At 37.4% G+C, this 12,130-nt stretch overlaps 1 protein-coding gene across 2 annotated transcripts in view; it reads left to right on the forward strand.

Moving 5' to 3' along the window:
- The first annotated feature begins 207 nt into the window (after positions 1–207).
- The window catches only part of cntn4 (contactin 4), a 124,386-nt gene continuing 112,463 nt past the window's right edge, over positions 208–12,130 (forward strand). Inside the window, exon 1 of one of the 2 annotated variants that reach the window (XM_043242038.1) lies at positions 208–459. The gene's annotated coding sequence lies outside the window, so the exon portion shown is untranslated. The remainder of the gene's footprint in view (positions 460–12,130) is intronic. The other variant, XM_043242037.1, reaches the window with a different exon arrangement.

A 12,130-nucleotide genomic window follows, 5' to 3' on the forward strand; every position in this document is an offset into this window, starting at 1 on the left:
TACATTTTGACGGTGCACATTTTACTCTTTGCAGTACACATAAAGCATCCCGCCCTCTTGAAAGCCAAATGAATAATAAATGGGCACATTTTACTGCAAGTTTACGTTTCTGCCATATCAGCTGTGTCCTCGTGTCCCTAATGTCAAAGCCTCAGCCCTTCGTGACACAAAGATGATGTGATTTGTGTGACTCTTTGGGAGCCCTCCAGCACAGTATGTGGGAGGTGCCCACCCCGTGCCACACGAGCAGCGCGGGCTCATGTTGATCTAATGCAGGAATCAGCGGGGACCGTGTGTGGATAGCGCGATATCTCCAGCTCAACGCTGGCGCTCACATCTTCTGCCATTAAGCGGTACTTTTTGGAGATCCGCTCCGTGTTATTCGGATGCTCGGTTCAGTGAGCGTCTCGCAGAGAGCCCGCATCACTCCGAGGAAGGGAAGAGACTCGATGTATCACAGTAAGTGCGTCTATACTTATCAGCTGTGCGTCGCTCCGTCAAGCTGAACTCGCGTTTGTATTGCTGCTCTGTCTGCACCTCAAACGTATGCGGGGAGTGAGTATTCCCGTTGCACGTTTCGCCTTGTGTTTTTGGTTAGTGTTCACATATTTTCTTAGGCATTTACTTCGAGGAGGGACACATGCTCACTTTGACGACTGCTTAGACGTCTCACCGTTTATTGCAAGGCATTTCTAAGGACGCGATAGACGAGCAAACCACAGAAGATCAATTAATTATTATTTAGCATTGTTATTGGTAGGAGTAGTGACAGCATATTTATACGCTACATATTTCTAGTTGGAAAAGCTGTATAGATAGTAGTGAACTAAATGATTCATTGGAATGACTGTTATAGTAGTAGTAGAACAGTACAGTACGGTAGAATTATTAGTAGAAACATAATTGGAATGACAGTATATTATCAGTGGAATTGTAAAATGATTGTAAATTATCACTACAAATGTATGTGTGTGTGCAGCGTTGGTCCAATATTATTCCAGTGCTTGTATATAGAAAACAGTTTACCTTACAAAAAAAGTATGTAATAAAAGTACATAAATACACATTACAGCTTTCTATAAGGTTCTGTAATTATTTATTTTATTTTTAGTATTTTTGTGCGCCGTGATTACATGCATGAAACCAAATCTCACGAATAACATTTTTTCTTTTAAGTTTTGCATTGCTTCAGAAGCATTTTTAGTGCTGCAGTAGCTAGCAAGAATATTTTATTTAATTTTTACATGAATTAACATTGCCGTTTGTCTATTATCGCTAAAAGTGACCTTCTTTGGGATCATTATTCATCAAATCCTCAGTAAGCACTGCAGGTGTCATGATGGCGGCGGGCACAGGAGCGTACATTTTGGTTTATTCGCTTAAAACTGTATCACTCACAGAACATTTTGCACTTCAAGTCCTTTCAAGTTCATGACAGAAATGATATCTGAGTGGGTGAGTTGTTTACTCTGTAACGAGTCTGCCCATTTTCTCTAGTTTGACACATTCGGGCCGGTCTGTGCACCTGTTACGATAACATTATCCAGCTGACGGTGTGATCAGCCAATCACGTGGAGGCGCTGCCTCATATCACGTGACTTTCCACTTGTATTTTGTTACTGATGATGAACGTGTACAGCATGTATACAGTAGTCAACATTTGACGTGCATCAAAACCTTTCATCAGAGTTGTCCTAAAGCCGAAACGATACCTGTTCTTGTCATTTCTGATCCACTTCCAATGTTGTATTGTTATACAATATGTATGAGTGTGTGTTCGTTGTATTTAATGTTCTAAGGCTAGTCATTTATTTCAGAAAGGAAATATTTGTTTGTCGCTTTTAATCAAGCGAAAGTGACGAGCATCTTGGGGTTTGCTGTGAAAGTCATCATCACTGTTGATTTTTCAAAGCTTGCTCGAATTGATCTTACTTACTGAAACAGCTGGTGTTGGGTTGTGTACAGAGCGCATTAACGTCAGGACGGGTGTGCATTACCGATGCTTCGAGACATGTTGCGCTGGGGTTAATGATCTGATATGCTCTGGGTTTGATTCGGTTAGAGAGCGTCATGTTGGAGACTAGTGCCTCCGCAGATGTTTATTAATCCGCTCTCACTGTCCCTCCATCGCTTAATCCGGACGGATTTACTGATTATTGCTGTCCACAAACTCCATAAACCACTCAGAATTTATTTATTTATTTCCCTTGAAGGATTTACTTTCTGCATCACATGTTAAAAGTCATAGCTTCCTTCTATTTTGCTTCCTCGTTTGATTTACGTATCGATTTAGCTGCTACATGGCTCACAATATTCTCGTTTCTGTAGGCAAAGATGAGCGATCTAAATAAAACTGAAGTTATAGACCTCATTTGTATATGTGGTTGGATAGACTTATCTAGCATCTGTCGCTCAGCATCCCAGACTGCAGCTCCCTGCGTTGAGTACAATCTCATCTCGTCTGGTGGCCAAGCAGATGAGGTTTTATATGGATCATATTTAATGTTAATCACCGGTCAGGCTATAACAATGCAGGACATGTTGTATGATTATCTTTCGCTCACAGTGCAGGCTTTTCTTTCAAAGCAACCTGGTTTATGTTCATGTCACAATACATTAGAGACAAATTCAGTGCGATTGCATGCGTGCATGCAAATGAGATTTGTATAAATCAGGCTAACATCTAATGTCAAAACACTGCTGATGGGAGAATATGTTGCATAATTATTGTTTTGGATAATAATGTTTTGGTATTAGGCGGAGAACTGAAACCGTTTTGGATGGCCTTTTGATGTACTACACGGTCACAAATAGTTACCGGCGTTAACTATGACGAAAGTATGAGAGCGAGTGTGTTTTTAAGGTAAGCATGGCGGCCTGTGATGTAGTGATGTAGTGCAATTGACATTAAAAAGATTCTGGGGTGGTTGCATTTCATAAAAGTTTCAATGGATGGTGTCTGCTGGTTGGAAGCACTGAGAAAATGTGTCAGGAAGACCACTTCTATATAACATATACTTTCCTTCTCATTGCTGAGAAAAGTTAGTTACATGAGTGGTACAGTATGTACATGCAGGTCAGGGCTGAAGAGTTTTACAGGTCGTTTTCACTTTACACTTCATTTTCACTTCGTTGGCAACAGACGTGTGATGGCGACTAATAAGTAAAATATGGTGACATTAATTGTAACTTTCTTGAGAAGAAGTGTTAGCAGGGATTGTGATCGCTCTGTTGAAACTTGTAAAACCTTTTTTTAGGTAATAATAAAAAGCTTTTACGGGAAGCATGCGGATCTGTGATGGGTACTATAATAAACACAAACCAGGGTGGTTAATTATACGGCAGGTCAACCAAAAATTAATCTTATTTCATTTCATAACCTTTTTTGGTTATTCCAAACCTGATGTTTTTCTTCTGTGAAACACAAAAAAGAGGTCAGTGTTTTCAGTTTTTAGACTTTCTTCAAGGTCCTTGATGGTAACCCAAAAATTTAAATTAAAGGAATAGTTCACCCAAAACTTAAAATTCTGTCATCATTCTGTATGAATTTCTTTGTTCTTTTTTGATATTTTGAAGAAAGTTTGTAACCAGGTTGTAAATGATGACGAAAATGTAACAAAATTAAGTTTTTCTCCTTAATCATTTCAGGTTTTAATTTAATGGGATGCTTGCTTTTTCTCGTATCTGTTTATGAAACTTACTTTTCAGTTTATGTTGCTTTTCAGTTGTTCGTGCGACCAATTTCCTTCAGTGCATGAGTGTGAGTAAATAAAGTGAACTGTCCCTTTAAGTGTTTTGCTTGATCTAGCATTTCGAATACTCGTTGTCTTTGCTAGGAGATTTACACCATGTTGCTTCCTTCAGGGAAATGTAGAGCCCCTCGGGACTCTCCTGTTGTTACTGTATCCTCCTAAGTTTTGTCTCGACATAGAGCGAATGCAATGGTCGGCCCAAGTTAAAAAGCAACAAAGCAGTCATTTACATGTGGGCTAGGCACAGCTGGCCGCTCTCACGCCAAGCAAAATAGCATTTTGGACAGTGTCCTGAGAAGTCCGTTAGCGTCTAATCTAGAGGCTCTCCTCTCCCAGCGGACTGTGCGGTAAAGCAGGGTGAAGCCCGGCAAATAAAGACAAATGCTCTCTGTCACCCGCCTTGCGCCTCCAGTAAGAGACTCTCCTTTTGGCGCTGCACTCTGTAGGTTTTTAAAAGCAAACAGCGGCGTACGATTTTTCAAAACATTATTATGCACAGAGAGGCTGTGGGCCCCTGATACTTCTTTCGCCCGTGCGCATGCTGAGACTTGTAAGCCTCTTGTGTCATATTAAGATGAATTTTTTTCCCCTCCCCATCTAGCCGTTGTGGAATCTCAAAGTCGGTTTCTTTTTTTTCTCTCTCGCTCTCTTCCACCCCCTTCTTTCTTTTTATCGAGAGACAGCCAGTGTCTTAGCGCAAGCATATGCTGAGTGCCTTTGACACGTCTCAGCTATGGAATTATTTGCATATTTGCCAAGCATTGAAATTGATCCAGCTGACATCACAGATCAAAGCCGGGTATACTGACAGCAGTGTACTAATGGATCTAAGATGGCTGTCAATTAGGAAAAACAATCCCTCTGGTGCTAGAAATGATTATTTCTCAGATACCTCTCAAGAGTGTGTGAAAAGGGTGTATTGAATGCATTTGCTCACAAAGCACTGGTTACGATGGTTTATTAATAGTGTTTATAGTGTTTAGCACCGATGGCTGAAAGGCTAAACTGAAGACATAAACGCTACTGAGAAAACGAAATCTCACTTTTGTTTTAACACATCATGTTTTATTCCATATTGACTCGGAAGTTCAGGAAAGCAGAAAGCTGCAAAAGCTGCGGTGTGTAATAGTGTAGAAGACTCTTTCACACAATTTTTTTTTTTTTAGCGGAAACACTTTTTTAAGGGTTCAGGACCGTAGATGAGCAAGGTAAAGCTGTATTGTTACCGGGATCAAATGGAGTTAAAGAAAACCCTCAAAAAGTGTGTTTTGTGAGAAATTGCCTTGAAGGAACTGAGTGATTTTTGAAGACAGGTGAAAATGTAAGGTTAAGAGTAGTGGAGGGGCATCAGTGTATAGTACTGTTTTCTTTTTTCCCCTTCCAAGCTTTCCGTCTACAGGAACTGCTGTAAAATCAAATCTTTGAGGTCCGTTTGTTGTGCTTGTTCAATGGGACTAAAGCTATTGTTTGGGCAGATATGCAAAGTATTGAGTGAAGGTGCATTCAGTATTCAGCGTGTTTAAAAATGTTCCCATTAAAGCAGTCCTCTTCTTTTATTCTGCTGTTATCACTACCACTTAATGTCTCCAAGCTGTATTTGTAAGCTCCTCAGCTTCATGTAACGATCCTCATACATGATTGCAAGTAGACCAGCAACAAACAGCGCTATCATTCATTTTAATAACACCACCATTGTGCCTTTTTATTACGCCTTAATGTCCAGTTATGTAAATGGCCTCGTGAGCTGCTTTTATTTTCAGATTTCAGGGTTACAGACGCGTTAAAATTGTGTTTTGTTTAGTTTTTTTCTTTTTGGGTTAACCGCCTCCCAAAAAAAATTTAAATGCACTTTTTTCTTTAACAATGTCAGTACCGTGGAAAAACAACTGATGCTTTTATAATACTGAATGATTGCCAGTGGTATTTACCAAAGATTAATATAGACTAAGTAAGGAATAATTAATAATGGGTTCATTGGGGTATTGAATTATTAGAAAATAATGCAGACCTTAGGTGATGAAGCCTCAGGTGTGCATTATTTTCTAATAATTCAATAGAGCAGAGTCAATTATTCCACTTTCTACAGTTGCCACACCTCAAAACATTGTACGCTTTTTTGTCCATAAAACATTATTGTGTATAGGATTCATTTCTTAAGCATCCCATTCCGTGACTCCTTTGCAAATAAGAAAATTTCATATGTAGACGTGTAATGTTATTTATGTTACATGTTATTTCCTGTATGTTGTATGAAACGTGGCAGCACCGTATTACTTTTTTTGTTAGTGCATTGGTTAGTGCATCGTTATTTATCTAGCACATAAAAAAAGAAAGCGAAAATTGGTTTTAGGGGTGGTTTAATAACCAACACATCTGTCTCTAATAATCTGTGGTTCTGAATTAGTTCAGATTCACTGAACTGCATCTCATATCTGCCATTTCTAAATGTGTTACAGACCTATTGTCTGTTGTTTCTTATGCAATCATGGTGCAACATATTCCTTTGGGAATATGGGTAATTGTGGGTTTCATTAGCAGAGCATAACATGATTTAGGCATTTATGGAACTGCTGGTGCTGTGATTCCGGTTTTATTATTTACCTTTAATGTGCTCCTTGATAGTTCTTCCCTCTAGTAAACTTAAGATGTCAGATAGAGATGTCGTATATGATGTGCTTTAATGATGGCCGTGTCGGGCAAATTGTTTAATCAGCAAAGTGCGGCCAAACCACATGGGTGTGTTTTGAAGTGCTTATGAGAAATCTTAAGACAATCTTCTGGGGAGTTCAGATGGTGCTAAAAACATTCTACTACTTTATGCTTTGGAAAACAAACATGAGGCTTCTGTCCATTAGGAATAAAGCCTACTGAGCGAGATTAAAGTTTGGTTAGATGATAAATTGGGTAAGCTCAAAAGTATATGGTCCTCTGAGAGAAATTATAATGTGTTTTAAACGAAAGAAAACCGCTTGCTAGTATGCAGTGGTTGTGCTTGTGCATGGTTTTTACATAAAAATGATGAAAGATTTTTTATAACGTTAAAGGAGCCATATTGGGTATTTTTCCCTTGAAGGTCCACTTATAACTTTAATATTTTTTCCAGTGCTCAAAAACAATATAATTATCCTATCATTTTATTTTTCATTAAAATTTTCCACTCTCTCTCTGACCGTTACACCATATCTTCACAAGGCGCTATGTAATTTGTTTATACAAGCTGAAAGAGAAAATGCTGTGTGATGCAGCACATTTAAAGTCACTGAAAACATATATGACGTTTAATATTGCAGTATGAGCATAGTTTTTTCAACCAATGAGATTTCAGTGTGGGCGGGGGTGAAAAACAAAACATGGCTGGATAGGACAATAACTGATACAGAAATATGTATATTAAAAATTATGCTCTGTTTTTAGCTTTTTTGTGCTGAAAGTAAAAAGGCTGTTTATTTTAAGACTACGAAAATTGATTTTTTGCACGTGAAATGGCGCAAATAGATCCAATAGTTATTTTAATATTTAAAAAAAAAACTTCACAAACATTAGTGTTTGAGAAAGATATGACCAGCAGTCTCAACATCAGAAATCCAAGACTTTAAGAACAAACCATTTTTGCTATTTAGGATCTTTGGAAACTCATTTTGTACTGTGATGTACAGTAACCATATTGAATGTTATGATTTATTTTTTTCAGCATTTTCTAGCTAATATAATATAAATCTATGAAGCATTAAATAATAAATACTAATATTTATTATTAATAGCACTAATATTTTTATGTAACTGCTGTGGTCCAGATATATTGTATATCCTTGTTTTGGTGATTTGATTGTGAGCACTTTCAATGTATATTTCACATTTTCACCTTGAAGAAAGGCAGAAATATGTGCTCGGAGGGTAGTACTACTATAAATTACATAGAACTTGCTGTCTTCTTTGGTTAAACGATACCCGTGCCATTGTCTGTCCTCACATGACTTCTCAGGTATGAGAGATTACTCCAATTTTCTGAGAGCTTCTGACAAATTGTTGCGCTGAAGCAAAATCCAGGCCCTCATGTCTTACCAGTGATAGAAATGTGGAGCCTTTTACTCTAAATACATAATTTTTAGCTCTCAAAAATATGTCCTGAAGGCCTGAGGCAATTCACAATATAATCATCTCCCAGTGGCTCAGGTTTGGAGAAGTAGCAAAGCAATTCGCTCGCTATAAAAAAAAAGCTTTGAATTATATTACCATGTTGGATTGACTGTCATCTCATCTTATCTGGTCAGATAAGTCGCCTTGATGTGAATTATGGTTGGACCGTGATAATGAATCAGCGGCTGATCTTGATTTGACAGGCTGACGGAAGGCTACTGAGCATTTTTTTTGTCAAATGTGGGATCCAGGGCTGGAGTTTTCTAAAAACCACAATTTAGACAAGCTGTGCAAAAATGACATTTAAAAAATGCATTGTCTCTGAGGGGAAAAATGATGGAGTGATACTTACAAAAATGTAGGCCGCTATCCTGCAGAAAGCAAGTGTGCATATCAAGACCAAGTAGCCTTTATATAACAAGTGCCCTTTTCAAAATGAGCACAAATATGAGCACTTCCTGTCTAAATGTTACAGCAGGCTACATTATGTGTTAATGTTGCAGATGGAATGCTAGTTACATCCGCTACATACGACAGGTATTTATTATATAGTAAAAAAAAACAAAAACAAAAAAATATATATATGAAATATTTGTATGTATCTGTCTATCATGCTATCGTTCTATCTGTCATTCTGTCATTTGTTCTAGCTATTGTTCTTGTGGTCTATCTATCATTCTGTCTATTGCTTACTCTATCATTTGTTCCATCGTTCTATCATTTGCTCTATTTATCTATTTTTCTGTCTGCCTTTCGTTCAGTCGTTCATTCCATCATTCGTTATATGGTTCTGTCATTCTATCTAATGCTTGTTTCACCATTTGTTCCGTCATTCTATCATTTGCTCTGTTGATCTGTTTTTCTGTCTGTCATTCATTCAGTCACTCGCTTCTTTTGCTGTCTTTAATGTTTTAGCTGTCTTTCCATCCATTATTCTGTAACTTGTTCTAAGTCTATGCATCACTTGCTCCATTGCTCATCTAATAATTTGTTTCACACTTCTGTCTATCATTTGTTCAATCATTTGTTTAACTATTTGTTCCATCTTTGATCCATCTATCTATCTATCTATCTATCTATCTATCTATCTATCTATCTATCTATCTATCTATCTATCTATCTATCTATCTATCTATCTATCTATCTATCTATCTATCTATCTACCAAGCTAAGGGACCTTACAATAACTCTTAATATTAAAAGTTGAACTTTTCTAACACTGTGTCTGATCATCTTATAGACATTGCTCATTTTTGCAGCTTCAAGTTGGACTAGGAAGTTTTGGGTTCTTGACGTTACATTATGTTTTTATTAGAGTAAAATTAGGTTTTTCATCAGTTTAATTCTAAAAATGACATGTATTTGGCCTTTGTTGGTTTACACAGTCTGGCTGGCACACATCAGCCAGAAACAAGGGTGGTTCTGTCGAGTCATTGGCTAATCCAGCTCATCATTGGCACCGTGCTAAATAGTTGGAGAGGCACAAGAATTTGTATTGTTCCTGCCATAATGGTGATGTAATGGTGGTGGTGTTATGTTGTTGATGCCATTATTGTTCAAGGCTCAGGCTGTAATTTAGCTTAGGCTATAATACAGGACCATAGCAAAGGCCTTTATGGGGTAGTGAGCTGCAATTTGTGCAGAGTAGAATCAGTAAGTCACTGTTGCAGAGCTAGAGGTGTAGCATTAAAAAGAATGAACTATTTCAGCACTCTTCCTTTTTTAGACATCTTATTATTTTGGGGAATAAAAACATTGTTAAAAGTATTGAAAAGAATAAAATCAGTATATCTTTAACAGATATAAATGTATCGAAGTGGTGACATTTACACAAATCCGTAACAAGCAGATGAGTCATTAAATGAGATGTCAAGTACTGCAGATTATTAAGTGTTGGTACATTTAAATTTGAAAAAAGGAATCTGAAATGGGTCCATGTTTTATTAAAGCATGACAAGGTACTGTGCAAATGGAAGTATCATTAATCTGACCTGCTGCAAAATATTTTTAGCATTTAAATTCATCTAAAGAGATAGTAATAACAATGTTAGCAGGGTTTTTGTTCATTCAGGTCATATGCTTTTTAAGTAATCTGGCTTAATAGAAAACCTAATTGATTTTGGCCCTCATTTAACTCACTATTGACGTTGGTACTGTATTTTTGTGACCTCACTAAAAGGGCAAGGTTTCATTCTGTGATCTCATTGCGTTAAACCAGTGTGTTTATTTTTTTAGTTTAATTTCTGCACATCTCTGGTGATAAGCTTGGGTTCTGTGGACTTTGCCGCATATTAGTGGTGGATTTATTGTTGTCAGCCTAAGATACCGCTATGGCAAAGAGTGTCCAGTGCACCAGAACTCACAGCCTTGAGCATTTGTCAGCTGTCGATGTGAGATCTTGTTTGGTAGTAAAGCTTAAGGCACACTGACTGCAATTTCACACTCCCAGCTACTGCTTATAAATCTTGTAGAACTTTCAAAAATATGACTTTGGTGCTGTATTTCTTCTTGTTTTATTGAATCTGGCATTCTTTTATTTTACAGCTGTGGTGTTCTTGCCAATTTAGTCTTGCTAAATTAAAATTTGCCCATTTATATCCATGGCATGTCATTCACGACCCATTTTACCTCTGTAATGTGACTCGTTTACAAATTAACCCATTTTTCTCTCACTTGGAACATTGTTCCATATATTCAATAAGATATATTCAAAATTTAGTGTCCAGAAATTGATTTGAAAGTAAAAAATGGGCGTTGCATACCAAAATGGAGCCATGAGGTTGGAGATGCATTGAAAAGTAATATATTTTGATAAAGGTTTATGGGGATAGACATTTATTTTCTTTGAAAGAACATGCACAGATGAATAATGCACAATAAAACCAGAAATGTGTATTTAAGTAGTAAACATAAGGTCAGCTTTGATTTCATACTGGCACACCATGGCTCCATTCTCATCCATTTTTCAAATTAGAATAATATTTGCAAGCATTGTGCACATGCATGATAACTGACTGATTATATTTCAAGGATGTGGAAATCTTGATGTGTCTCCATATTTATGTATTTTCTATGAAGTAGATGATAACTTCCTTTATTGATCAGATTATTTGAACTATTGTCAAGCAGATTCAACATGTTTAATATGCAATAATGCAATAAAAATTTTTTGTTTAAATAGGCATGTTTACCACAGCGCTTAAAACACACACACAGCAGCATGGATTTTCATTATATTCATTTATATGAACCTGTATTATAATATTTTAGTGTAGCACAATAATATAGTGTAATTGATAGCAATATATTAGAAATTATTCAAAAGGAAAGTAAACTCCATTTTGAGTTGTTTCGAATGTTTTACAAGCAGGCAATGCTTTAAACACAGCCGTGGCCTGACCTCTCTGATATTCCTTCTTCGATGTGCAAAATTCAAGCCAGCGGGCTAGCAGCCAGTTTAGGTTGTGGATGGGGAACAGAGATTATTAAAGCTTAAAGATTATGAAGACCAAGGGGTCAAAGGTTTGACTGGTTATCATGGCTGTGGCCCCTAATTGTACAGCACATTCTCTAACACTTCATTTCAGTTGCATGTAGATGTTTTCCGGTGTATAACTCATCACTGCCATTATGTCATGCTCAAAAGCAGTTCTGTTAATATTGGAATAATATAACAGTGCACAATAAGACAAGGAACATTCATTAGGAAAGCAAATAGGGTCAGTTTTGACTTCATGATGACATTATAGCATTTTACCATAGTATATTATGAAAGGAACGCAAGCTGACAGAGACCGTGAAGAGAAAGTGAAAAAGCAGGCAGATCTCACTGAACCTTTGACTGCGAATCCTATTTGGCTCCCTACATTGTAACTAGATTGGCAAAGACAGAGTGGCTCAGCCATGAAGGTTACATCCAACACAAAGAGCTCAGCTTCAGAGAGAGGCAGCAGAAAGACTTTTGTGCGGCTTTGCGTTGCAAGCCATAAGAAGACATTTTAAGCCACTCTCTTTATATCAGCCATTGCCTGAAGCTCCGTGGAGCAGCGGTGACTCTTTTTTTATGCCCATGCGTTCCCTCACCCATCTTTCTGAGTGCTTGTCATTGATGCACCAATGCATGCCTGACTTTCAGGACCCTGGGCTCCTCTTTGGTTCGGAGAGAGGGATTTTCTGGGCCAAAAAAGCATGAAAGATGGAAGAATGTCACTTAAGCAACATATAGCTACTTTGAAAATAGA

The sequence above is a fragment of the Puntigrus tetrazona genome, chromosome 6 (assembly GCF_018831695.1).
Source record: "Puntigrus tetrazona isolate hp1 chromosome 6, ASM1883169v1, whole genome shotgun sequence".
Taxonomy (NCBI): Eukaryota; Metazoa; Chordata; class Actinopteri; order Cypriniformes; family Cyprinidae; genus Puntigrus; species Puntigrus tetrazona.